Source organism: Macaca thibetana, chromosome 8 (assembly GCF_024542745.1).
Source record: "Macaca thibetana thibetana isolate TM-01 chromosome 8, ASM2454274v1, whole genome shotgun sequence".
Lineage (NCBI taxonomy): Eukaryota > Metazoa > Chordata > Mammalia > Primates > Cercopithecidae > Macaca > Macaca thibetana.
Window position 1 is genome coordinate 52,609,854 of NC_065585.1, and position 26,582 is coordinate 52,636,435.

The following is a 26,582-nucleotide window of genomic DNA, read 5'->3' on the forward strand; positions in this document are numbered from 1 at the left end:
ACTTGGCATATATATTTGACCACAAAATCCTGACTTTCAGAAGCAGGGAAATATTAAAGAGGCAAATGGTTGAGAAGGTTTCATTTCCTACAAATGGAATCATATTAGTACACTCAGCCTGGGTTTATTCAATGGCTCAAATAATATTTTTCTCCCTTAAAGAATATTAAATTTACTAATACTCTTTACAAATACTATTTAATAAGGTTTAATAATAAACATGTGATCATGTATAATGTACAAGCCAAAGAATAATAAGACATAGTCATTTTCAAGAGTTGATTTTTTATGGGGCAAAATAAGCACACAAGAGGTCCTACTTCTGCATGTGGACATTGGGATAGTGTATTGGGAATGAAACCTCTCCAGTCAACTCTAACTAAATAGCTAATGGAAACACCTTGTAATTTGAGACAGTATATAAATACACAAATGCATAAATAACATGACCTTCTAATTTTCAGGGATTTTTATAATCCTCAACATGCTTTCACAAGCATATGCCACAAATGTATGAAGTGGGAAGAGTGGAGTTTATAGGAAATGGAGAATCAAAAAAGTAATTAACAGAGCTGGGTCTGGAGACAAGTTTTCCAACTCCCATTATTTTCCTATTTCCATTTCAACATGGACTTTTTCATTTGAGAATGATTAGGGTAAAAAGTGATTCTAAATTTTTCAAGGGCAACAGAAATAGTATTATCATAAAAATTGTTGAAATTAAAAAAAAAGAAAGAACAGATAATCCCTGGTGTTACAGCAACACCATGCTATGAAACACACACAACTGTGCGCCCCTGAGGAGTTAAAAATGAGTTATTACATTTATTTGCTTACCTTGGCATCAGTGGCATCATGGCTTAAAGTCAGTGACATGTGGCAGAAAGAAATCAATAACTAGAAATAGATATGCCATGGCTCTAGTTTGAAAGGGTAATCATTTAATTTTTCTTTAGTATTTCATGGATGTTGTCACCTTAAATTAAAAAATAAGAGATCAAACTGGATCTGAAAGTTTAATATTTATTTGAAAATTATTAAAGTAGCTAGCAGTCTTCAGTGTCTCTTGCTTTGAGTCTATTGTGTCCAATTGTGAGTATCATGTACATTCCACAACAACTAATGTGTGTTATTTAGGTGTAATTGTTGGATTTATTTGCTTGGCCTTGATTAGATTAGATCTGGCCTTGTCGGTTGGGTCATTCTGTTTAACTTCTTATACTTATATTTTATAATATTATAATAAAAGATGAACACTTCCTATCAGTGCCTGTTCACAATCATTTATCCTTAATGTGTCTGAAAGAAACAGAGAGAAATGAAAGAAGACACTTTCTCATTCATGATTCTTTTAAAAACTGTTCCCTTGTCTTCACCCCTCCCATCCTGATATCGCATGCATGGCTTGTTCTCAGCCTGCTCTGAGACAAGCTAGGGCAGGCCCTGTAATATGATTCAAATTGCAATCTCATGTCTTGCATCCCCCAAACACCTCATCTCCCATGCAACCTGGAACCTTCATCCCAGTCCCCAATTAGACTAATATCTCTGCCCAGCTCCGATTGGGGGTGATGAATCGGCTGGGAGGATGGGGGGAGACAAGGCGATCTTCTCAGCTCCTCTGCATTCCCATAGGCACGCAGCATTTGACAGATTGGGCAGAACTGCCACGAAAGAGTCTGACACAGATGGTGTAATTAGAAAATGCGAAGTGCGAGTGTGAAATTTATCTTTGATCAGCACCTCCTTGCCAGATTGTCATCTATGTTAATATGATGATGGCTTCTTGGAGATGGATAGAAGGAAACAGCAGCCTTGAAGAGGAAACAGAGACTGTTCACTCCATAGAGAAGATATTCTATTTACTTCTGAAATCCAATCAATTTCAACAGGCCAAAATGAAATTGTACTTATTTAATTTATATGAAAAACAAGCCTAACCTGATTCACACACTTTATTAAGCCTATAATCAATATGGTAAAATCTGAGCTTTAGTTGGAAGGGGAGACATGTTAATTTTTTATGGAGTAATAAATAAAAAAATACAATCTATAACTGTAGGAGCTGTTGAAGACAATGTGCATCTCTCTTTATCAAGGCTCTATGAAAAATGCATACACGAAAATCACTATACTCCATAGCATTAAAACTCTAGACACTGCCAGCAAAGTTTTATTCTTTACTTTTCCTCCATTCTTTTTTCTTCAAAATAATACCTAGGATTTTTACTCAGTTCAAAGTACACCAGCCTTATTTTTCTTGATGTTTTAAATTTTGTGCTTTTTCCCTATATTTAGCAACTTTGAAATTTTTTAAAAAATTAATAAAACATGTTTTTAGTCAGGATTTGATAAAGTTGCTTCCTTTTTATATTATCTTCCTGAAAAATCTGGACATTTACCATCACAAGGACCAAGTATAGCCATAAACCATTTCTTCTTAAGTTTTGTATATCCAATAACAGTCATCTTTTCTTTGGATGGCTCAAAAGGTTCAGATTTGCAAACAACTATGATAGACTACATTTTGCTATAATCTGCTCAAATGTTCACATTGATGGTGCTAATTTTCAGGAAGGAAAATTAGCATAATTAATGACCAGCCAAATTTGGGGGTAATACAGTATGTAATTAACATTAGAGAGTTCTGTTGTACCACCTGCCCCCACATTTCATTGTTGCAGGGATCGAACTGTACAGGAGGAAATTTTCCCCTTTGCTGCACTGAGCAGAAAGCAGCTTTCTTCATCAGAATAAGCCATTAGCTGTAATGGCATGTAGGTGTAATGGAATGTGCTCGAAACATCTGTGCTGAGAGCAGGGGAGAAATTGCTGCATGCAGTCGTAGGCCTTTGGGGAGCTTGATTAAGGGTTGCTTCAGAGAACTTGAGATCTGGCTTGGGATGCAAAAAAAAAGGAAAAAAAAAAGGAGAAAGAGAGAAGAAAGGAAAATAATGCTAATAGATTTACGGATGTACTGCAGGGAGAACAAAGGATTTTTAATTTTTTTCTTCCTTTATTGCTCTTATATTGCATCTGTTCTCTGTTGGGCTTTCACTTATTGAAGTGATCTGGAAAAAATGTAGCTCTAAATGCAGTTTAGTGAGAAAGATCATAGCTGTAGAAATAAAATAGGTTGATTCTCCCCACCCCCCATTTTGGTTAGCTAATGGAAAATTCCTCACAACCTGTGAAGAAAAATGCTAAGTATTATTTATCTTAAGTGTGATCTTAAAATTAGTCTCAGAAAATAAGATTAATATACAGATTTGGGGCTGTAAATACTTTCTTGTTTTTAAATTTTTTATTTATTTATTAATTTTATCAGTTTCCACAGAGCAGTTCTTGCAATGTATCAGGTAACTGGGTTATTCATTTTCAACTACTTAATTCAGTATTTCCAGCAGTACTTTAAACTCATTTTGAACTCACTTTTTAGGCAAAATTTGCATAAATATATGTGTTATAGGTAACACGATTTTAACTTGTGAGGACAACAGAAATTATTTTCTACTCATTTATTTTCTCAGCAAATACCTACTGAATGCTTGCTAAGTAAAAAATACTTTTTCCCTGCTGGGTGTTTGGTCACCATTGCTAGGAATGTAATACATTACATTTGGCAACAAGCATGGCTGATTATTATCACCTTAGCCATCTCCTTATTCCATGCTGACTGCTGAAGTTAAATCGATCATGCAGTGATATACATTGATTGCTAAAACAACTCAATTGAATACATCGATTATGATGCGCTTTGGCTATTTCAGAAGTGTTAAAGAAACAAAATACTTGCTTTACTATAGCCTTCACAGTAAAGATAAGCTACAAGAGAGTTATATTTAGAAAATGGGCTAGGGAAGGGTTAAACATTTGTGAAACTAATGCTACCGAAAGGGAATTAGCATTCTACATGGGACAGATGTGAATGTATTGCTTAGAAAATTAGAAACAAACCTGAAAATATTGGGTGATTTTATGATTAGGTAAATCTTACACTTTCTAATTATAAATGACAATGAAGCACTCTATTCGCTGGAATCTATCTTCCTTATAAACTAAGAAGCTTGCTGAGCTGGTGCCAAAAACTCCTTGCACTGAAGTTTAAAATATGTAGGAAGGCAAGAATGTAATAAAAATTCAAAAGCTAATAATATTATGGTGGCTGGCATTGTTTACAATGTAGAGCACCTGCTATTTGAAAAAAAAAAAAAAGAAAGAAGAAAAAGTGAAATCATCAAACTGTTCCTAAATGGAAAATCTGGGCTCTCTGCCAGTTACACAATGTGTTTCAGGTGCACTGTAAATAGGAACAATAAAAGGTACAGACGAAAGAATATGAAATGTTAAATCTCAAATAAGCGAGAATATTAATATGATGTTTCTTGAAAGAAAATCTTGGGACTCTTCCAGTGTTCTCCTTTGCAAGGAGGGGGTTTAAAATTTTTACATAGCATATGTAAAGTTCTAAAACTTTTAATTGCCTTTATCTTGAAAAGAATACATATGAATGCAGGACCATTTGCTTCAGCTGCATTGCCCTTAGTTGTTTCAGACGGAAAGGTCCATGTAGACTTGCAAACGTGAATTACATTGCTTCCAGTGTCTCTATTACATACCTGGGTGTGTGAGTATGTGTGTGCGTATTTGTGTGTGTGTATGTGAACTGCAGTTTGCAGAATTAAGTCCTGAGAGAAAAAAAAAAGAAGGAAAAAGTAACTTACGTTGCTTATTGTTGAATATTAACTTTCTACATTAAAATTACCACCGTGAGCAACTATAAAAATATCAAACAGAAAGGGTGATGGGATGTCATATTTCTATCTTCTCACTATGAAGCACTTAATAATGGATGCTTCCAGAATTAGACACCTATTTTTACCAGCTAACAACTCATACGTGCCAAATTTCCCTTTCTAGTTCAAATGTTTTCCTTTTTCAATGAGGCATTTTAAAATCAAGTCATCTTTAAAAATGCCTATTACATGTTAAAATGCCAATCTTTCACAAATCAAACTGAGATATAATCTTAATGCCTATCTTTTAAAAATAATTTCTAGAGTGACACAATTGTTTTCCAATGATAAATGGAAACTAACCTTCAAGAACTCAGCATCTTTCAAATATACAGTATTTTTAGAAACTGAAAATAAAATTATTTTAGTCATGTCTTTCAGACACTGAAAATTAAGAACTAAACAGTTGCAAAATATTTGGGGTAAGTTGTGTTTGAGTCAGGAAATAAATGGAACTCCTAGATCCTCCTAAATGTCCTTATCACAATTGTAATGATTAATACAAAAAGGTGGGCTCTGCAATGAGACAAAATAGAAGAACAATTCTTGCCTTTGTATCCATACTCTATGTGGGATAATGTTTGTTGCTCTACCATTTACTGAGTCAGCCTCAGAAAGTTAATCTCCCTTAGCTCAGTTTCTTCATCTTTAAAAGTGGCTTAAAATAGCACCTAATATGTATAATTTTTAGGAGGATTAAATGAGATAATACAGCTAAAGCACTTAGTCTAATGACTGACACATAATAAGATTTAGCTAGGTTAGTTAGGCATTGTCATTCTGATTATTTCTAAAATATTTGTACTTTCTGTATCACAGCTGTCAAGAGGTGAGATAAGGCAATTGCAATAGGCAAAGTTTCAAAGGACTCCAGATTTCTCCAAAGAACCGAGATTTCCCAGGTATGTTTCCTCACATGTCCTTTCATCTGGCATCATCTGTGGTAGAAATTCCACAGGTCACTCTGACACTGGTTTCCTTTTGACTTTACTATCACACACTCACATTCAGGACTCCGTGTAAAGCAATGGGTTATTATGAAAAAATAGGGCCCAACTCTTTCAAGAGTTCCTTGAAGAATATGAATTAGAATTAAGAAGGTGGAGGAACTAGCAAAATAGGAAATGGATAATATCGGCAAAAGAAATTCGTAAGTGCACAGTATAATATGGCAGAAGATTGGAAAGCAGAGAGATCAGATTAGAAAGATTAGAAAGAAGATTAGAAAGTGAGCTTTGCCTTGGACAGACTTGTGTTTTGTTCCTGGTTCTGTCATCTATTACTATCTATGCATCTCTGGCAAGTAAATCTTCTTCAGCCTCAGTGTCTCATCTGTAAAATAGGGATATTAATCCCTACATCATGGTGAGAACTAAATACCAAAATGGTTAGTAAAGTGTCTGACAAATAAAATATGTACGTAAATATTTGCTGCTTATACCCTAAATTGTCTTTGACCTCACTTCCCTTTTTAGATTTATTTTTAGAAATCTACATATGTATACTCTCTATAAAAATATGTAAGGTACTTATCATAAAGGAACTTCAACTCTTTTAATAAAGTAAAACTAACTTTATGAGTCAAGTTTCAAATATCAGGCCTTCCTCCTGTCTAATTAATATTCTCCAATTCTATAATCTACAAAAATTTTATATCTCCATATTACATGATGTAAACATGTTAATATAATGTTGCTAGTTTAGTTCTTACAATGATGGAATTAGAAAAATAAAAAAGATTTTGAAAACAGCAGGGTTTTATGCAATATCAGGTACTACCATGGCATTGAACTACTCACTGTAGACTCCTAAACGAGCACATACTTTGGATGAAGTTTTTCTATTTTGTCAAATCATTTAAACAAGTAGTGGCTTTAGGTACCACCAAAAGGTGGGTACCTTGGATTTGCCCGCAGTCATTGAATGCCTGCCTAGATTACTGAGATTATGTTCTTTTTTAACTACCATTCCCTTCTCCAAATAACTTTCCATATCATCTCTCCTTAGAGGACAATGATATTGTCATTGTTCTTCCTCTTAAATTAAATTGTCTGCTCTCTTAAATTCTGCAAATCACCTCATAAATCATGATTACAAAATATTGAACAGTCAAGTATTTCCCTAGTAATATGATGTACCTTTTGACTACATTCTTATGCAGGTATTAGCCATCCACATTAATGCAGCTTACTGATATTATCTTGAAGATATATCTATATTATTGCTTTTAAAGTACAAGGCATGAGTACAAAATAAGCAACGAAAACATGCCACACCTTGAATGGATATGATCTCATATTGATTATAATGATGGTGATTACTTTGATGAAGGTACTGAACATGTGCAAAATAGAAACAAACAATCAAGATGAGTGAGTGATGAATTCTGCCTCTGGTCAGAAGAAAACAACACTCCCAACTCTGCAACCTGATCACATCCCTAATTAGTCCTGTTTGTGGAGCCGCCTTACTAACGACATTAGAATAAAGACAATGAAGGTGATGTACAATCATTAACAGCTTTTAACTAAAGATTTTGGTCACAGTACGGACCAATAGCTGTTTTTTTTGGACCTCTGAGCCTGTCTCTGCTGGAAGATATTGATACATTTTAGCATGTAGGAAACAATAAACATTTACATTTATTTTAAAAATGCTTTTCATTCACAATTAAAATTTTTTCAATGTTTTCTTAATTATTTGTGACATTTCTAAGGTTTTTGTGAATAGAAGCATTTGAAAAAATTACAGGTAGTTTTAATTCCTTTCCAGATGCTTGAAGTAATGACACAATCTACAGTTTTTAACAACATAATGTATTATATTAAAATCTTTGGGATTTAAACCACACGGTCACAGAAATCTCAAACCTCCTTAAGCAAATAAGAAAATTTATTGGATCACTAGCTGAAAACTGCAGAGATATTATAGCCTTCAGGTATGACTTGATCCAGGAGCTCACATAGTTACCAAGGTGCAGGCTCTCTCCATCTCACCACTGTACTCCCCTTCATGTTGCTGTTTGCCTTGAATTTCACCCAGGGGCTCACTAGCAGCTCCTGATTTAACTACCCTAGTATTCAAATTTAATGGAAAAGCAAAAAGAATCTTCCTATTTCTCCTTTAGAAATCCGTGGTTTAGTCGTGATTTTCTTGGCTTGGATCCCATGCCCATCTTTAACTATTACCATGGCATGGGGAATGTGACGCCTCAATTGGCCAAGACCACTTCAGTGCCTCTTGATCTTCTAGACTGAGGTATGGAAGAAGATGTATCCTAACATGCAGTCTAAGAGTAGGTTTGTTTCCCAAAGGAAAGTCAGGATATGATTGCCAAAGGAAGAGAAAAAAAATGCTGGATGGCAATCCTATGAAACAGCAGACATCTCACTGACTACTGTATCCTCAGACTGGAGTAAGGCATGGCACACAACAGATTCCTGATACTTGTGTGTTATCACTGCAAATAGTCAGTGCATCACAGTGAGTATGTGAATCAGACAGAACTGAGCATTAATTTTGTTCACCCAAATAACAAATATGGAATACCTAGATTTGAATGAGGCAGCTGTATAATTTTTATAGTAATTTATTACATGGGCTACGATAATGGAACAAGTAAGGAAGAGTCATATGAATGGCAGTTCCACATAGAACTTATGGTATGAGGAATTGCCTTATGTGTAAACTTCAGTGGGTCTCCGTCATAGACGGCATGGGGTTTTGCCAAATAACACCAATGGTAAAATGCTAGGAATACAAAAAGAGCATGCATAACATAGTGTAGTTAACAAGAAGGCTACCAAAAAAAAGTGTGTAATTCTTCTTTATTCATTCATTGCTTCTCTAAAATCTCTCCTATGCCTATCATGTATAGCTTGATCACGTCATCTGGAATATGGGTGGCCTTGAATGCCTTGCTAAGGACCTTGACCTTGCTCAGTAGGCAAAGGGACTTGAAAGGTTTTAAAGAGAGTCAGAATGTAAATCTGGTTCTGAATTACTGTTGACAAATGGCAAAATAAACTATGGAAAAGAAAGAGATGGGGGAAGTAGATAAAGGAGAAAGCAAAATAAAAGGGTTGGTAGGAGGGAAAAAGTAAACTAGAAATGATATTGAGTGGCCAGTGTGTTTCCCCATTTATCTTCTTCCTTTCCTGCTTTTTTCTGCCTTTATTACCAATGTAGTATGCACTCATTAAAAAAAACAACTTTACAGAATTATATATAATAAATGTTAAAACCTATCTTCCGATAGCACTCCACAAAGTTAATTACTGATAATATTATGGGATTTTTTCAGATTATGTACTCAAGATGCTTCCTCCCTTTCTCATTTTCTCCCTTCCTCCCTCCTCTCTCTCCCTCTTTCTTTCTCTCTCCCTCCCCCGCTCCAGAAATGGTATCATCCTCTATGTGTTATTTTGTAACTAGCCTTTTTCTTTCAATGATACATCCTGAACAATCTTCCAAGTCAGTACATCCGTATGTATACATATATATGTGTGTATGCATGTGTGTGTATGTATTTTTAAGGCTGTATGGAATGTAATAGCTCGATTTTACTCTAATATATCTAAACATCTTTTAGTGATGGATATTTAAATGGTCTCAATTTTTTTTTTACTTAACAAAATGAATAAACCTGCTGTACATCTGTCCTTACCTAATCACGTGAGGATTTCTGTAGTATAGATTCCAAGAAATGAAATGTTGGATTGAAAGAGGTACAGATTGGAAAAATACTGCCAAAATGCTTTGAAAATTTTGTACCAATTTATAGTCCCAGCAATGGTGTTTCAGAGTGCCTGTTTCCATAGTCTTGAAAGCCTTGTCCTAGTCTTTTAAAATTTTGCCAGTATTATGGGAGAAAAATGAAATTAAAATTTAACATTCCCCTGATCATCTTTCCTTATCTAATCCTCACTATAATCATGCAAGGTGTATATTATCATCATCCCAATTTACAGATTTGGAGACAAGATTCAAAGATGTTTTTGCTTTGGTTCACGCCAAAATGTCATGGTTTGGTGGCTGTTGGTGTTCAAAGGCTAAGGTAGCCAATGTCCAATTGATGGGGTAGGTCAGAGGAAGAGTCAGGTTTCAATCAAGAAATATTTTTTGTCAGCTTTCCACCTAACTGTACGGTCGGCTGTGGGCAGTACAATTGAAGTGAAAAAAGCGCTATTCTAGATTTTATATTTGGGTCTTCTGTACAACTACCAATAACTTGTGAGGCAAACTTAGACAATTATCCTGAGAGCCTAGGTGGGAAGAAGCCAGCTGTTGAGTTTTACCTGCCTCACAGGAGGCCCCTGAATATTAATGAGGCAATCACTAGTATTTCCATATTTTTAGCAATTTGCAAAGTAATACCAATTAAAACAAATGTGTCAAGTGAACAGGTTAGATTAAAACACTACTAAAGGACTTAGGTTCTCCTAAGGTAATTGACACATACCTTGTGTAATTCCTGGGGTCTAGATTAAAAGAACAAGTGGTTTTCTCAAGCATTCCACCTGCCCTTGTTCCCAGATGTCATCCTCAGGTCCCAGAGTGTATTAGGTATTCCTTAATTGCCAATTAAAACACATGCCACCTTTAGAAAGGTGTAATAATGAGCCTTTTAAAACAATCTATTGCAGAGATTCTTTTTTTTACTTCAGCTGGTAGTTACTGAAAATCATTTCTGTATTTCTGGAGAATATGCTCAACGAGTTAATTCCTCCTGCTTGGGTAGCATACAATAGCCATTTCCTAACTGTGACCATAACCTAAACACTAAATGGCTATTTAAGCATACCAAATACCTAACACAATATCTATCACATACTAGACAATCAATATATATCGGTTCATTTTCCGTTTGCTTTGCTTTGTCTTTTTCTAGAAAGTGAGCATGACAATTAAATAGATCTTTGAAATTTAATTACAAATGTTCTCACCTTTAAGGCAGTCTGACAGAGTAGTATTCCAAACTTTTAGCTACCAATACCAACATCATCATAACAGACCCCAAAAACCAGCAACCCTCCACTTTATTTTCTTTTATTTTTCTGGCAAATATAATTATGGTATTTTCTAGTAATAAAATAACACATGTTCATTTGACTAAATGAAGAAAATCTAGACAAACAATAGAGTGCAATAAAACCTTCACTAACACCACTGTGCAAAGGGAGAGTGCCAAGAACATTACAGACGCGATCACAGTTTTTATTTTCTAAACAGGAAACAAATCACCACGATTTTCTCCTTATTATTAATATTTTCCATGTATATAAAATTATATTATTACCGCTTTTACATATATAATTATGTAATATTACTATAATATTACTATTGTATATTATCTAATTTAAGCATATTTTTACTAATTCTCTGTTGATATACACTTATTCATATATATATGTATATATAGTTTTAAAAATATTAAAAGTTGAGCTTTGATGAACATTTTGTGCTTCTGCTTTGGTTCACCTGACCAGTGATCTCTAGGTGAATTCCTAGAAATGAAACTGGATATGTTTTAAATTTTGATGCATTATGCCAAATTGCCCTCAAGAGAGGTTGTACCAATTTGTACATCCAACAAAAGATTATGACCATGGATATTTGCTCATACACAGTCTATTGCTACAGTTTTTTCACCTTTGCCAATTTGATTAGTCAAAAATATCTTGGTTTTTTGTGTTGTATTTATTTGATTAATTTTATATGTCTGCCTATTTGAGTCTTCATATTTTTCTATTATGATATACATGTTTTTATATAGGTTTGTTTTAAAAAAACCTTAAAGGGGGTAGTCATATATGTTATGATTATTTATCAGTTTATTGTCATTTTATTGTTGTTGTCTTTTTATTGTTAGATATAGTAATTTTTGTCAAAGAGAAGCTTTTTGTTTCAATTTTTATGTGGTCAAGTCTAGCAGTTCTTCACCTTAAGCCTCCTGGATTCAGTATCATTCTTTAAAAAATTTCCTATTCCAGAACAACGACATTTAATTTTTAGAGTTTTCATAAATTTTATGTATTTAATTCATCTGAGATATATTCCAGTATAGATATAAAAGAGGAGTATGATTTTAAACTTTTGCCAAATGCTTAACCATTTACCCTAACATCAGTTATTGAATAATCCATCACTTTCAAATTAATTTTAGTGTCTCATTTATCATATATAAATTTTTATGTATACTTGGCCTAGCAATCTGGCATTTTCAAAGGCAATGGATTGACTTATTTTAGGAAAAAGAGTGTAGAAATGCTCTAATTCCTCAATTTTAAAAAGTATGGCAATGTGAAAAAGCATATAAGAGGTGGGATTATAGGTACATGTTTTCCTTTTACAAATTTCTCTTGAGGTTGTTTTTATATACAGATCATATTACTTGTGAATAACGTTCAAGTCTAAGTTGTTAACTTACTGGGTGGATTATAGTGCCATTCATGGATGCTGGGACTATAGGAAAAGGAGGTTAGATGGAGGTGAGATGTCATGTAAAGTGTGAACAGACTTGAGCATCCAAGTAGAGGCACTACATGGATGAGTATAGAACACAGGAGACATACCCTGGATTAAAATCAAGGCTGTAAATGTGAACTTGGATGTCTACTGGGACTGGAGGAACCAAGCACGGCTGAGATCGCCCAAAAAAACTGAGAGCATGGCAGAGCTTCTTATTCCTGGTTACTTGTCCAGACATATGTCGAGAAAGTGTTTGTACAAATAAATGTCCAGTTCTGAATCAGAATCTCTAGGTAGAACCCTGACATCTGTATTTTTATAAGACTTCGCCGGTGAGCCTAATTACAGCCACAGTTGAGAACCACCAGTAAGAGAAAATGGTAGAGGCAAGAATCCTGGCCAACATAACATTTAAAAGTGGACATAAAGCAATAAAACATTTTTCAGGAAAAGCAATAAAGGTCCTGGGTGTAAATAAAACAGCTTGTCATGGCCTAGCAAATGAACGCAAGCAGGGGTTTGGATATGAATGATGGCAAACTTTAAACGACTGCCATTTCTTGAACTGCTTCGTTAAGCTAAATACTAACTTATCTATACCTCTCTATTTATCTAGATGTGTGGATACCTACACAAATATATAGATATTGATATATTATATAAACTTAATTTTACAACAGTCCTGGAGGCTAGATGTTATTATAACCATTTATAGAAGAATAAATTGAAGTTTAAAGAGATTAAATAGCGTTATCAAAGTTATACAATTGAATTAACCAAGAAGACAAAATTTAAAACCAACACCGTGTTCTTCAGCATTATGGTAATGCTTTAAGAGCCTTACTCCGGCAATGTTAGCGATGGAGGCAAGAACCAGCCTGAAGGCAGAGAGACCCAGTAATTGAGGTGAAAAGTAGTGACAGACTTGTTGGTGTGAATAGAAAGAATGGGCTGGGGAGTAAGAGGAGCTGAAATTCACACTACCCATTCCTTGGATCTTGGGAATGAGTGAAATAAATAAACTAAATTGATTCTTGTAATTTTAGCTTGGATTATTGGGTAGGTGGTGGTACCATTAATGGGGGAAAATAGATTTAAGGTAGATGGTTCTAGTTTTAGAAATGTTGAGTTTTACATACCTGTGAGACTTTTGTTTAGTGATAAAGATAAGTTGAAAACCAAATAAGTAAAAGATCCTATGCTAATTATTTCACTTTATTTTTAAACTTTTTATTGGAAATATAACACATATACAGTAAAGAAGATTAAGTGTATATACCTGAATGATTTAACACAAAGTGATTACGTGTCTGTTTCAATATCTATTTCCTTATGATATATTTTCTGCTTGTCTTATAAATGCTGAGAAAGGTATGGCAAACTCTAACACGGTGATTGTGGAGTTGTCTGTTTCTCCTTGACATTCTGTCAACTTATGCTTTATGTTCTTTTTTTCCCCCTCTTGCCCATTATGGATTAATTTTATTTCATTCTGACTATTCCTCTATTAACTTGAAAATTTCTCTTTCACTGTTCTAGACATTACAACATGCATCATTGACATATCAAAGTAAAATAGTAATTGGTTCTTTCTCTTTCTTTCTGGATAATGCAATAATCTTAAAACATTTTAATTTCATGTTTTCTCCTACTTCAATTTATATGTCACTGTTATGCATTTGAATCATATAAATATTTAAAGCTAAATAAGACTTTGCATTAATATTATAGTTAGTTTATACAGTCAATGTTATTTTAGATATGACCACATACTTATCATTATCTTTGCTTTACATTTCTGCTTGTATCTCCAACACTCCATCTGGCATCATTTTTCTTCCATCTGAAAAATAAAGTCCTTTAGTATTTCCTTGAGTAGAAATCTGCTGATAGCAAATTCTGAGGTTTTGTTTGTCTAAAAATATCAATACTTTGTTCTTGAAATATATTTTTGTTGCATTTAGAATTATAGGTTGACACTTATTTTCTTTTAATGCTTTAAAGATAGCAATCCTTTGTTTTTTGGTATCCACTGTTTCTTCTGAGATCTAGCTCTCAGTCTGTTTCGTCTTCAAAAGCAATCTGTCTTTTTTTTTTGCTTTTGCTTCTTGGGTGTGAATTTCTTTTTCTTTATCATTCTTAAATTTTTTATAGATCTTTGAATTTTTACCTTGATGCCTTAACATCAGTTCTTAAAAGTTGTCTCAAAGGTTACCTCTGCTCCATTTTCTTTCTTCTCTTCCAGGAACGCCCACTGAAATGTATTATGCCTATTCAACGAATCTTCTATATCTCTTACCCTTACCACTGTACTTTCCATCCATTTTCCCTTCATTTTCTTCTCATGTATTTTCCATTCCACTAACTGTCCCTACAGCTGAGTCTAATCTGCTGTTAAATCTGTCTGTTAAATTCTTGATTTTTGATTACCTTATTTTTGAGTGCTAGAATGTCTTTTTTGTTCTTTTTTATTTGTATTTATTGATTTTGAGACAGGGCCTTGTTCTGTTGCCCAGGCTGCAGTGCAATGTGGCAAACATGGCTCACTGCAGCCTCAACCTCTTGGGATCAAGTGATCCTTCCACCTCTGCCTCCCAAGTAGCTGAGACTATAGGTATGTGCCACCACGTTTGGCTAATTTTTAAAATTTTTTTGCAAAGACAAGGTCTCTTCATGTTGCCCGGGCTGGTCTCCAACTCCTGGGTTCAGGTGATCCTCCTGCTTCAGCCTCCCCAAGTGCTCGGATTAAGACCGTTCCTGACCTTGTTTTTATTTTTAATAGTTTTCCATTCTCTGCTTAAATTATTAATTTTCTTATGTCTTTGAACATCCTAAAAGCTATTTTACAGTTTGTGTTTGATAGTTATCTGGAGCTCTTATGAATATTTGTCTATTGCCCATTTAAAAAACAAATGGTTTTTATTATTTGTATTAGTCTGTTTTCATGCAGCTGATAAAGACATACCTGAGACTGGGCAATTTACAAAAGAAAGAGGTTTAATGGACTTACAGTTCCACATGGCTGGGGAGGCCTCATAGTTATGGCAGAAGGCAAGGAGGAGCAAGTTGTGTCTTACGTGGACGGCGGCAGGCAAAGAGAAAGCTTGTGCAGGGAAATTCTCCTTTTTAAAACCATTAGATTGCATGAGACCCACTTGCTATTATGAGAATAGTATGGCAGAAACCACCCCCATGAATCAATGGTCTCCTACTGGGTCCCTCGCACAACACATGGGAATTATGGGAGTTGAAGATGAGATTTGGGTGGGGATGCAGAGCCAAGCCATATCATTCTTGTTATTATGTCTCTTCATGTTCCTGATTGTTTTTATTGATAATACAAACAACATACACAAAATTATTTACACATATAATTTAAGGCCTAGGATAATATCATTTTCCTCTAGATTGACTTTATATCTATGTCTATAGAGCATTTGGGGCACTAGCAATTACCTCAATTTAATTTCAGTGATGGAAAAGACAAAATTAAACTGCTGTCTATTCCATTTCATCATTACTTTTATGTGCAATTTTTAGGGACCCAACACAATGCAAGGGGCTTACCTCCTGGGAAGCCCCTAAACCCTAATATCTGTTCTTGTAGCTCATAGACTAGCAGGGTTGTTGTTCACTCTCTCAAAGTCTCAGCTGACCTCTCATGTATGAACAATTGTCCCCAGTGGAAAAGCAGCCTCATACACTAGGATCTCTCCCTACACCTCTGTCCTTCATCTCTTGTTGCTACTTCAAATATTTCCTTCTAGAGAAGGAATCAGAAAATAAAAAAGACAAATTCAGGTATTAAGAGATATAGAAGAGATAGAATACTATAAAGAATTACTGAGGTAGGGGAGGAAAAATACTTCCCCTGGGTTGATCAGGAAAGTCTCTTGCTGAAGCTGACATTGAGACCAGGATAGTGAGAAGGAGGCAACCCTTTAAATACCTAAGGGAAGACAATTCTAAAAAGAGATGAGAATGAGCTTCTAAGACATGGAAGGAAGACCAGGAGGCTGCAAAGTGGGGGATCATGGGAACAGTGAAGGGAAGTGGCATTGTGGGGTTAGACAATGGCTCGACCAGGTAAATTAGAAGTTGAAGTTCATTTATTCTGGTTTCTATGGGAAACCACTGGAAAATTCTAAGCTAGAGATGTATGCCTTGTAAAGGTTACCTGGGCTATGGTGTGGGGTTGGACTGTGAGAGGTCGAGAGTGGAGTCAGATCACAAAAGAGGATGCTCCAGAAGTTCATGGAGTGATTGTGTCATTTGAAGAAGAGGGCAGTAGTGAAGACAGTGATAAGTAATAGGAATCAGGATATGTTTCATTTCCCCTTTGAAATGTTTGTTTTCCCTCTAGTTCTGGGTGCATGGGTATAAAATTGCAATATCTTTCTGGCTCAACCTGCTGAGTAAAACAGCTTGACATCTGTCTATATAAAACTCAGCAGAGACAGTGCTCCTACAGTAAATAAGTAAATAAATATAAAGGTAACATAGGTGTAACTGGGCACTGTTCTAATGTGCTTTACACATAACAACTCACTTAATCTTCCAATAATTCTATGAGGCATAATGAATAATACTAATGTCATTATTACCACTTTAAAGATGAAGAAACAGGAACAGGGCTGGATTATTTGCCCAAGACCACACAGCTATGCATGGACACAATTCACTAGTGGCTGCTGTTCCTTGATTTTTTTTGTTTTTGTTTCTGCTTTGAGAGCAGCACCCTGACGTCCTTTTGAGAAATCACTCCTTTCCTACTCTTAGCCTGTGCTGTTCCTGTGTTGCTGACTTCACTCACAGCTCCAAGGGCGGCCATGTGACTCAAGCCTAGCCCATCAGCACTGCCTTCTTCTTGATACAGTTAATGGTTCAAAGATGAGCCAATCAGAAGCAACACAATTGCTGACTGCGAAATTGGAGGTCTGGTGTCTTTGTAGCCAACATTAGATGGGAAGTGTCTAAGTATGACATCAGTATAGACAGAGTGAAACTAACAGAAAAAAATTGGACCCCAGACATATTGTTGAAGCATCCGGGGCCTTGTAGTACCTCAGTTTTACAATTAAGTTGCCCATTAAACTCCCTATTTGGCTAGGCCAATTTGAAGTAGGTGCACTGTCAAATGCAACTGAAAAAGACTTAAAACAGCTGCACCCATCCTTTGAGGAATCCCCTGCACACTCACTACAAGGAATCTGCAAATAGGGAAAGTTGCCATTTTAAGAAAGGTCCATGTTTCTCTAGTACACTCAGACTCTTGCTGCCCAACAAAAAGTTGTTTTTTCTTTCCCACTAATCAGATAGACAGAATGACAAGTAGTTAGGATCCTCAATAGTCCTATATCACACATTCTGTACTTTAGACTTCTACAAGAAAATAAACAATTCAATTCCACATTTACTACCCAGTTATAAGTCTCACCTTTGGTTCCACGCCTCTGGGAAAGGATTGCAAATTATGGAGGGCAGGCTTTGGTCCATACTCTCCATTTATCGGATTTAAGTTTTTGTATTTGCCTTTCTAAAGAAAGCTTGCCATGAGTACTATTGGAAATGCTTTCAGAGAGGGAAAGCAAGAACTACTTGCTAAGATCTAATTTTCAGTTAGGGGGAAGAAAGTTTCTTTTTTCCTGCCTGTGGCAATCTCACCGCATAACAGACAGGCAATGCACACTGGAGACCCCAAATCCCACCAGAAGGGCAATATGGTGCAATGAGAAACTAGAGGTTCAGAATCTTTTGTAATTGAGCATTAAGATTTATGTAAGTTCTACACAGGAAGGGATAGAGTCCTAAGATGTAGGGCATAAAAGCAGCAACTTTGAGTGCTCAGTCACAACTGTACTCAGAAGACAAGGAGGCCTGCAGAGGGCCAAGAGTGAGGCAATGAAAAGCATGAAAAGAGGGGACCTGACTGATTTCCAGCCAAAGACCTAACATCTGTGTCATGTTAGAACAGCTGTGCCTAGGATCACGATGCTGCTTGGGTGTCACTGTCCCCATTTCATCCCAGAGACTACTTTCACACTTCCTTGACACCAATCCCGTGGCCCCACTCCCAACTCAGACTTTTTAGCTACTCTTGCTTCCACATAGATGCAGCAACCTCCCAACACCTCATCCCTCACTGCCAAGAACTTCCACCCTTATTATTCTCGAATCAGATCCTAAACCAGAAAAGCATAAATCTTCTGTCCCCCCTTTGCATGTCATTCTCTAATGGTTTTTTTTCATCGTTAATTGATTGTAGTGAGGTGAATGGCTCCCCCAAATATATATCCATGGGGAACCTGTGAATGTGAACTTGTTTGAAAGTATGGCCTTTGCAGGGGTAACCAAGTTATAAATCTTGAGATGAGATGCTAGACTATCCAAGTATGCCTAAAATCAAGTGGCAAGTGTTCTGTAAGAAGAGAAGACATAGAAGAGGAGAGACACAGGAGAGGAGGAAGTGGTGTGAAGACAGAGGCAGGGACTGGAGTGATGCATGTACAAGCCAAGGATCAAGAGGGTTATCAACACCTCAGGAGCTAGGAGAGAGGCGTGGAACAGATTTTCCCTCAGAGTCTCCAGAAGGAACCAGCCCTGCCAACACCTTGATTTTGAACTTCTGGCTCGCAGAACTGTGAGCAAATAAATCTTTGTTGCTTTAAGCCACCCAGTTTGTGGTAATTTGTTAGGACATCCCTAGGAAATGAATACATAGAGTAAAACCCAAATTTCCCTACCATGAGTAGGAGACCCTATATGACTTGGTTCCTACCCACTACTCAGATTAAATGTTTTACTTCTCTTCATCTCACTTGTTGTCTCCCTTACGCTTGTTGCCTCTGTTTTTTCTTCTTTTTTCTTTCTGTTTTTGTTTTGTTTTGCTTTTTTTTTTTTTTTTTTTTTTTTTTTAGATGGAGTTGTGCTCTTGTCACCCAACTGGAGTCCAGTGGCACAGTCTCAGCTCACTGCAAACTCTGCCTCCCAGGTTCAACTGATTCCCCTGCCTCAGCCTCCTGAGGAGCTGGAATTATAGGTGACAACCACTATGCCTGGCTGATTTTGTATTTTTAGTAGAGATGGGGTTTCATCATGTTGGCCAGACTGGTCTCGAACTCCTGACCTCAGGTGATGCACCTGCCTCAGCCTCCCAAAGTGCTGGGATTACAGGCGTGAGCCATCGCTCCCGGTCCCCCTCTGTTTCTTTAATACACATGTTATTTGCTTCCTAATGGCCTTTGCCTATTGCTGTTGTCTGCTTAAAAATCTCCCCCTCCCCACAATCTATTCATGAATGGCTCCTTCTTGTCGTGCGTCTTTCAATTCAAACACAGGCTTTCCTGAACCTTACTAACCAAAGTATATCTCCCTCCACTCCCCAGTTAGTGTCTACCTCATCATGTCACAACACTTTCCTTTATAGCACTCATCAAAAGTGACAAATATCTTGTTTATATATTTCCTAGATTGTGAGCTCAGTGAAGGTAAAGTTCTTGTATAACCATTTACTCAACAGCTATTAATTGAGCATCTGTTATATACCAGGTAGCATTTTAGACATTTGGCAAATGTAGTAACCAAATGAAATCAGCCTCTGCTCTTAGGAATTTACATTCTAGCTCATTTTCCATGGCAGTCTCCTTGTGTATGAAGCTCTCTCCATTATTTTTGGTCATTCATTCAGTGTTAAATGAATATTAATTGACTAATAGATAAAAGCATTAAGTTCTAGTTACGAATTCTTTCCCTTTCCCTAGTAAAAGCTTGGCTCTCTCTGCTTAAGGAATTTAATAAGCACAGACAATTTTGAGAGAACTTCACCCTTGTCATTGACAGGGCCTTTTTCTTACAAGAACATGGGAATTCCTTCATCCGTCTTGTCCCATCTCCATGTTTTCATCATTTCTACTGGTGTGATTGAAAATATGATTTCTCCCTTAGAACATGTTCTGGGAAGCCAAACAAAAGACCAAGTCACATTGGACTTGCAATTCTTTGCCAAAGATGGCAGCCACCAGGGCAGTTGGCTCGATTAACCACTGCCATGTCTAAAGGTCAGCCTTTGGGACTGTTTAATTGTGGCCATTAAGGTGTTTGAGCAGCTGCTTCATAGCAGTAATTTGGAGCCCAGGAGAAACCAGAGGCAGCTTCAGTACACCAGGTCATTTGAAAAGAGGCTGGCTGCGTTCCATATGCAGCCTGGTAACAGCTGGGATTTCCAGAAGTACTTAACCTAGCTTAGAGGTCATGGCCTAAGTAAAAGTAAGATTCCCTTTCTCCCAAAGTAAAATTGTTGAGTGGTTCATTTGCCTCCACATTCCCCCTCATCACTTCATGCCCTCCTCATTTTTCATCTCTGACCCAGGACTCCAGAAACCTAACTAGTCAATCCACCAACTAATCAATTAACATGCATTAACTGAGCAACTGTTATATACAAAGCAATGTCAAGATACTACCACATTTTCACTATTCACCCCCTCCAGACCACTCTTTTCCATTCCTCATCAAGCCTGCACCTCAAAGATACAGCTAGATCACCATGAGCACATTTTTCTGCTGAGCTGAGATACAAGCCCACATTTTTTCTCAACACAACTTTCTAGGCAGTCACTACTCATTGCTTGGGCCTGGCACTGGGATGGAATCTTTTTTGCTATCCTTGAATTTTTGTGCAATCTCCTCCTTTGACTTGCTAAAGTTACACAGCTGGTCTGTGGTAGACCCGGAACCCAGGTCCCTGTCCCTTGTTTAGCACTCTTTATGATGTACCAGTATAAACAAGTTAAATAGCATTTCAAAGCTAACTAGACTTGTTAACCAAAACAAAAATACAATCTAAGTTAGCAAGAAGTGCAAAATAAAATAATATATAGCGTTATATTGGAATATTTAAAATGTAATGTTATATATTACCTGTGTAATATACATATGTTATCATAGTTACTTTATAGACCATTTTATTTAATTTTTATAGTAATTCTATATAATAGGTAATATCCTCCCTATTTAATACATAGGGAAACTGAAATTCAGAGAGTTTAAGTAACTTCCTTGAAAGCTGCTAAATAGTAATGGTGGAGCTGGGCTTGAACCCAGATACTTTCACCTGGCTCTCAGTATGTCTTATTGGCAGTACACACTGCTACCATTGTTGGGATATAATTCTCCATGGGTGTCTCAGATTTCTGCAGATCTTGTGAACAGACACAGTGACAACATTTTGTTCTAGTCCATCTTTTCAAGAATGTCTCTATAGCAAACAGTCTTCAAGAGTAGAGCCAGTGTCTCCCTCCAAAGAAGAGCAGAGATTTATTTGTTGTCCAAGATATTAAAGATACCATCTCCCTCTGGGGCAAATCTTGGACAGGTTTGCTTGTAGCCCACTGTAAAAGATTGGGATGTTCCAATCTCAGGGTTCCTCAGATGTGTCCCAAATGTGTTGCTGCATGCACATGGTCCCCATGGGACCTGGGTGACAAAGGCAACCAATGCAAACATGAAGCTCACGTTTGCCTTTTGCTCAAGATTCACATGTCTCTTGTTAGCTTACAAGTATGGTCAAATCTCATACCCTTCAAAGTTTTTAACAACCATGAGTTCCACAGCATGAGACACTGAAGGAGGCTGGGGTGCTTCTGCTCCTGACTGCCTACTCCACTGGGATTCCGAGTTGTTGGTTCATCCTGTTTTCACCTAAGGCAAGTTATGTAAAGTCCCAATCCCTCAGGGACTAAATAAGTATGCCTGAAGATAAGTCTGAAGTAATATTAATAATGATTATATTTACCTCTAACAGATAAAAAAAATTGCGTTTTCACAGCATCTTAAACTGATATCATTAGAAATCTGGCTGTTTCCGACAGGATGGGCATTTGGAAGCAAGAGGTGTTATTAATAAAGGAAGCTTCTCCCTGTGGGAATTAAATTGGAGCATATCTGAACTGTACTACTTTTTTCAATCTGACCAGCTCTGCGCACCTCTCCAGAGAGGCCAAGGATTACCATTGTTCACCTATGACTCTCAGGACAATTTCCTTCCCTTGGAATGAATTCTTAACTTTGTTCTGATTGTGAAGACTTGTTTATGACTGCTTATTGTCAGAATGAAGATTTGAATATTCTGATTTTTTCCTTCTCAGGTCATCTAAGTCATTAGATCAAATCATATGACAAGGTAGAAAATTTTATTCACTGGAAATATTCCATAAGAATGATTTACAAGATAAGCTGTTAGAAGAGATTAGTATCACACTTCCAAGAGGAAGAGCACCTTCTACCATGAAGTAGCAGACAGGACGTGAGACTCATGGCAATGTGTGGTTGGGTTGAGGCCAGTGGGTAGGGTCAGAAATTCCATTGGTTTTCTTCACAATGGAGACAGCAATGAAGGGAAGAAGAGAGGGAGGTCAAGGATGACTCTGATGGAAAGAAAACCAAGTAGATAAGAGCATGAGAGGAATTTTAACAGTTGTCACGAGAATCAGGGAAGAGAATTTGATGTCTGGAAAGTATTTCCGAGAAACTCTGTGCAACACGTTTGTGTTAAATCCCTGTGGCATCCCCTTTGAGAAAATTAGTAATGATCTATATTAACCTTTAATGCTGCTAGACTTCTCTTTGTGTTTTCATTTAATGTAACTCTGTTCAGACTGGCCCCATAGGGCCCCAGCTATGTTTTATACTGAATTAAGGACTTAAAACTCTTTGTCATTCCTTCCAAGGAATGGTTAATTCAGAGGCATGATTCTTGGGCTACTTTACTTTTCCTACAATTTTTCTCCAACTAACAACCAAAGTGGGTATCAGAGAATGAGGACTAGGGATTCTTTTTTACTGTAATATGAAGAAGTATAAATACACAAAAGAAGGAAAAAATAACTTGAGGACAAGAAAGAAGAACCATTTCGGGTCTACGTAACAACCTTATGAGGTAGGTATGTTAGCTCCATTAACAAATAAATTAAAGCATGGAGTTTAAGAATCTTATTCAAATGTGTAAAGGTAGGCTAGCCGCTAGAAGAACCTAAAAATTCTTACTGTCAGACCCATCAAAACTTAACTTTCGTCTCATGGAACATTCCAGTGTAGTTGGCTGTGGGTTACGGGAGGTGGTCATGGGTCAGAACTCCCTCACGGGGCCACACCTAGGTGCAAAGGAAGCCAGGAAATGCAATCTGGCTGTTAGTCCAGGAAGAGATGAAGAAGCTCCGCCCCCAAGGTAGAATAATTAGTCAGTAGCAGTGGACTCCTTCAGACACAGGTCTATTTGACGCCAAGACTATTCACTCAGCTAATAGGCTATATCATTTCCTCTTCTGAAGCTTTACTTACTTTTTGATTAGGGAATATTTAGATAAACAGCTAATCTGCGTCTCCCCTTACACTTCTGCGTGTCGCAATTTTTTCTAAGGCCAATAGTGCAATACCAGTCTTTGGGGTGGTCTTTTCACAGACTTCTTAATCATGAAACAAATCTTATCAGAATTTTGTTTTCTGCTCACCTTTCTCCTAGTAAGATTTCACAATAATTGAAAGAAAAACGAGGTGAAAATAAATTTTACATTTTTATCATCTCCCTGCAATAGAGAAAGGAGGGGGAAGAAAGGCCTCAGCTAGAATAGGCCCCATCCCTGAAAGCATATCAGAGCTAAAGAAGAAAGGGGAAAACTAAAATGATCTTTAGATGTCCTTCCAGAAACTTGTGCCCAAAGATTTGCCTGGGAGTATCATATGGATGCCCAAGTGGCTTACATCAAGAATTATACTAAAAAAGTTTCCATTGTTATATACGAATACTTTTCCTATTCCACATCTGAAAGCCACATGTCAGACAACATCCCTCAGGAAATGCTTGATACGCCATCAAGTTTCAACATGTTTCTCCTTCCTTTTCTTAAGCAATCCTGTATTTCTGCATTTGTTTGAGTACATATGTGTGGCACATTTGTTCACATGCTGCTGGGGACAGCAAACAACTCTGCATTCTTTCCTGGGTATGTGCTCACAGAGTGACTACACATTCCCTGCATGGTGAGTGGTGTTCTCCACCGCACTAGGGAGTCCACAGGTGCTCACAAAATACCTCGCGGTCCAAGGCTACAGCCTGCCTTGCAAGAACACGAGCCTTCCTGGCCACCACCCACACCCACAGGAGAGTTGTGTGAGGTGTGTGCTTCTCCCTGCTCCCCATCAGTGTCCCCTTTGTTCTGGATACATAGCTTTGGATGCTATTGTGCTGTAAATGCCAGTTTACATTTGTTCTCAACTCTATGGCAATTGATCCATTTTAGAACCGAGCACAGACCATTGCATATAATAATTCTGTAAAATGTTCTTGATGAGAAAATAAAACATAAAGAAAACAATCAGAGCCTGAACAGCAGCTTGCCTTGATAATTCAGGCACCTAAAAATTTGGCACATAATGATCACAGTATTCTGTCTCCGCCTAAAACCCTAAGCATTTGATCAACTTATGTAGTTACTAATATGCTTTTCCGTTTTAGTTATGATTAGAAATTTAACTGTCATCCTTTAAATGGTGAGCTGATTTTTCTGACTGCACACAATGTTCCACGCAAGTGTTATACCTTTCCATTGTATATGTTAATTTATTTAATCTTGACAACAACCCTATGAAGTAGGTGCTCTTAGTATCCCTATTTTACAGATTAGGAAACTGAGTCACAATAAGTATAATTAACTTGCCCACAGACACATAGATGGCAAATGTCAGAGCCAAGATTCACTTAGCAAGACTGGCTCAGGAGCTTGAGTTCTTATCCACTCTGCTAAACGCATTCATTGAATAGCAGTTTATTGATATCTAATGATGTGCTCAACTGAAATAAATTAATTTCAAATAGTGCTAAGTGCTCTGAGAAAATAGTCTGATATGGTGAGAGAGGGAAGCATTAATTAGTAGGGGCCAGGGAAGGTTTCTCTGAGAGGTGACTTTTATGTTGAGACTTATTTGATGAGGAGGCACCAGCAAGGCAAAGCTGAAAGGACAAGATGTTCCCTGCAGGAGATATTGTAAGTGTAAAAGCCAAGAAAAAAAGGGAGAGCTTGGTGTGTTTGAGGAATAGGCCAGTGTGGCTAGGATATCGTTGACAGGGGGAAATCGGTACCAGGTGATGTCAGAGGGGCTGGCAGAAGCTAGACCAGTGGAGTTATTCTTAGGATTTATGATCAGTGCAATAGAAAGCCGTTAGAGCGTTTTAAATCATTCTGACTCATTTGTGTGAAATTAATTGGGATGAGGAGACTAGAATGGAAGAAGAGAGACTAGTTGGGAGGCTGTTGCAGTGCTCCAGGTAAGTTCAGGTAAGTGATGATGATGGCTCAGGCTAACATAGTAGTAGCGGGGGGATGTAGGTGGTATCCAAATATGGTGGAGATGATGGGAAACATTTAGGATGTGTTTTGGTGACAGTGCCTATAAACAGAAGCAGCCATCAGGAAAGGGCTATGCCAGGAGTCAGCTCTGATCTTGGTCCACCTTGACGTTCTGGCCAGTTGTCAGGAACCTGGAATTTGGAGATAACTCTGTCGATTGGCAAGTATCTTCTGCTCTGGTTTCTGACCTGGAGTTGTAATGAATGGAATCTTTGCAGTGAGAGATCATCATTCAAAATCTATTAGAATGACTTCCAGGAACTGTCAAGGCTGTTTACCTCCCCTGCCATCAGGAGATCTGTGTATTCACATAACACTGAAGGGCATTCACTCAGGCAGAGTGGATGGGAATTTGATAGGAAGATATGTCTCCAAGCAGAGGGAACAGGTAGAGCAGAATGTAAAGTTGGGAAAATACAAGGATAATTCAGGGTAAGTTTAGAGCAAATTAAATTAAGGCTGGAAAGAGAGTGAACTGGGTGCATTTATGGAGAGTATTGACGTTTTGTGTTCTTTATGTAGGGTAGTAGTGAATCAGCAGTCAATTTTGGAAAAGAGAGAGAGCCATGAGCTGTCTCTCTTTTAAAGTTAAAAGGGACTCAGCGATTACCTATTCCACCTGCCTACTACTCCCTTTTAAAGAAAATAGCCCCACCATGCCTTATCTATGGGAAAGCCTACTGATTTCATTATGTTAGCACTCCTGTTGCACAGGAGTCTTTTTCTCAGAATAAATCAGCAAATATTTTTGATCACTTAATGTGTGCCAGGTTCTCTGAAAAAACCCAAGTTGACTAAGACCAGTCACCTGCCCTCCACTCATTCATACCAATGATGTCAAACTTATCAAACCTAAAACATATTAAGACCAAATGTAAATCTCTACATTTGGTCTAGATTTACATATAAGACC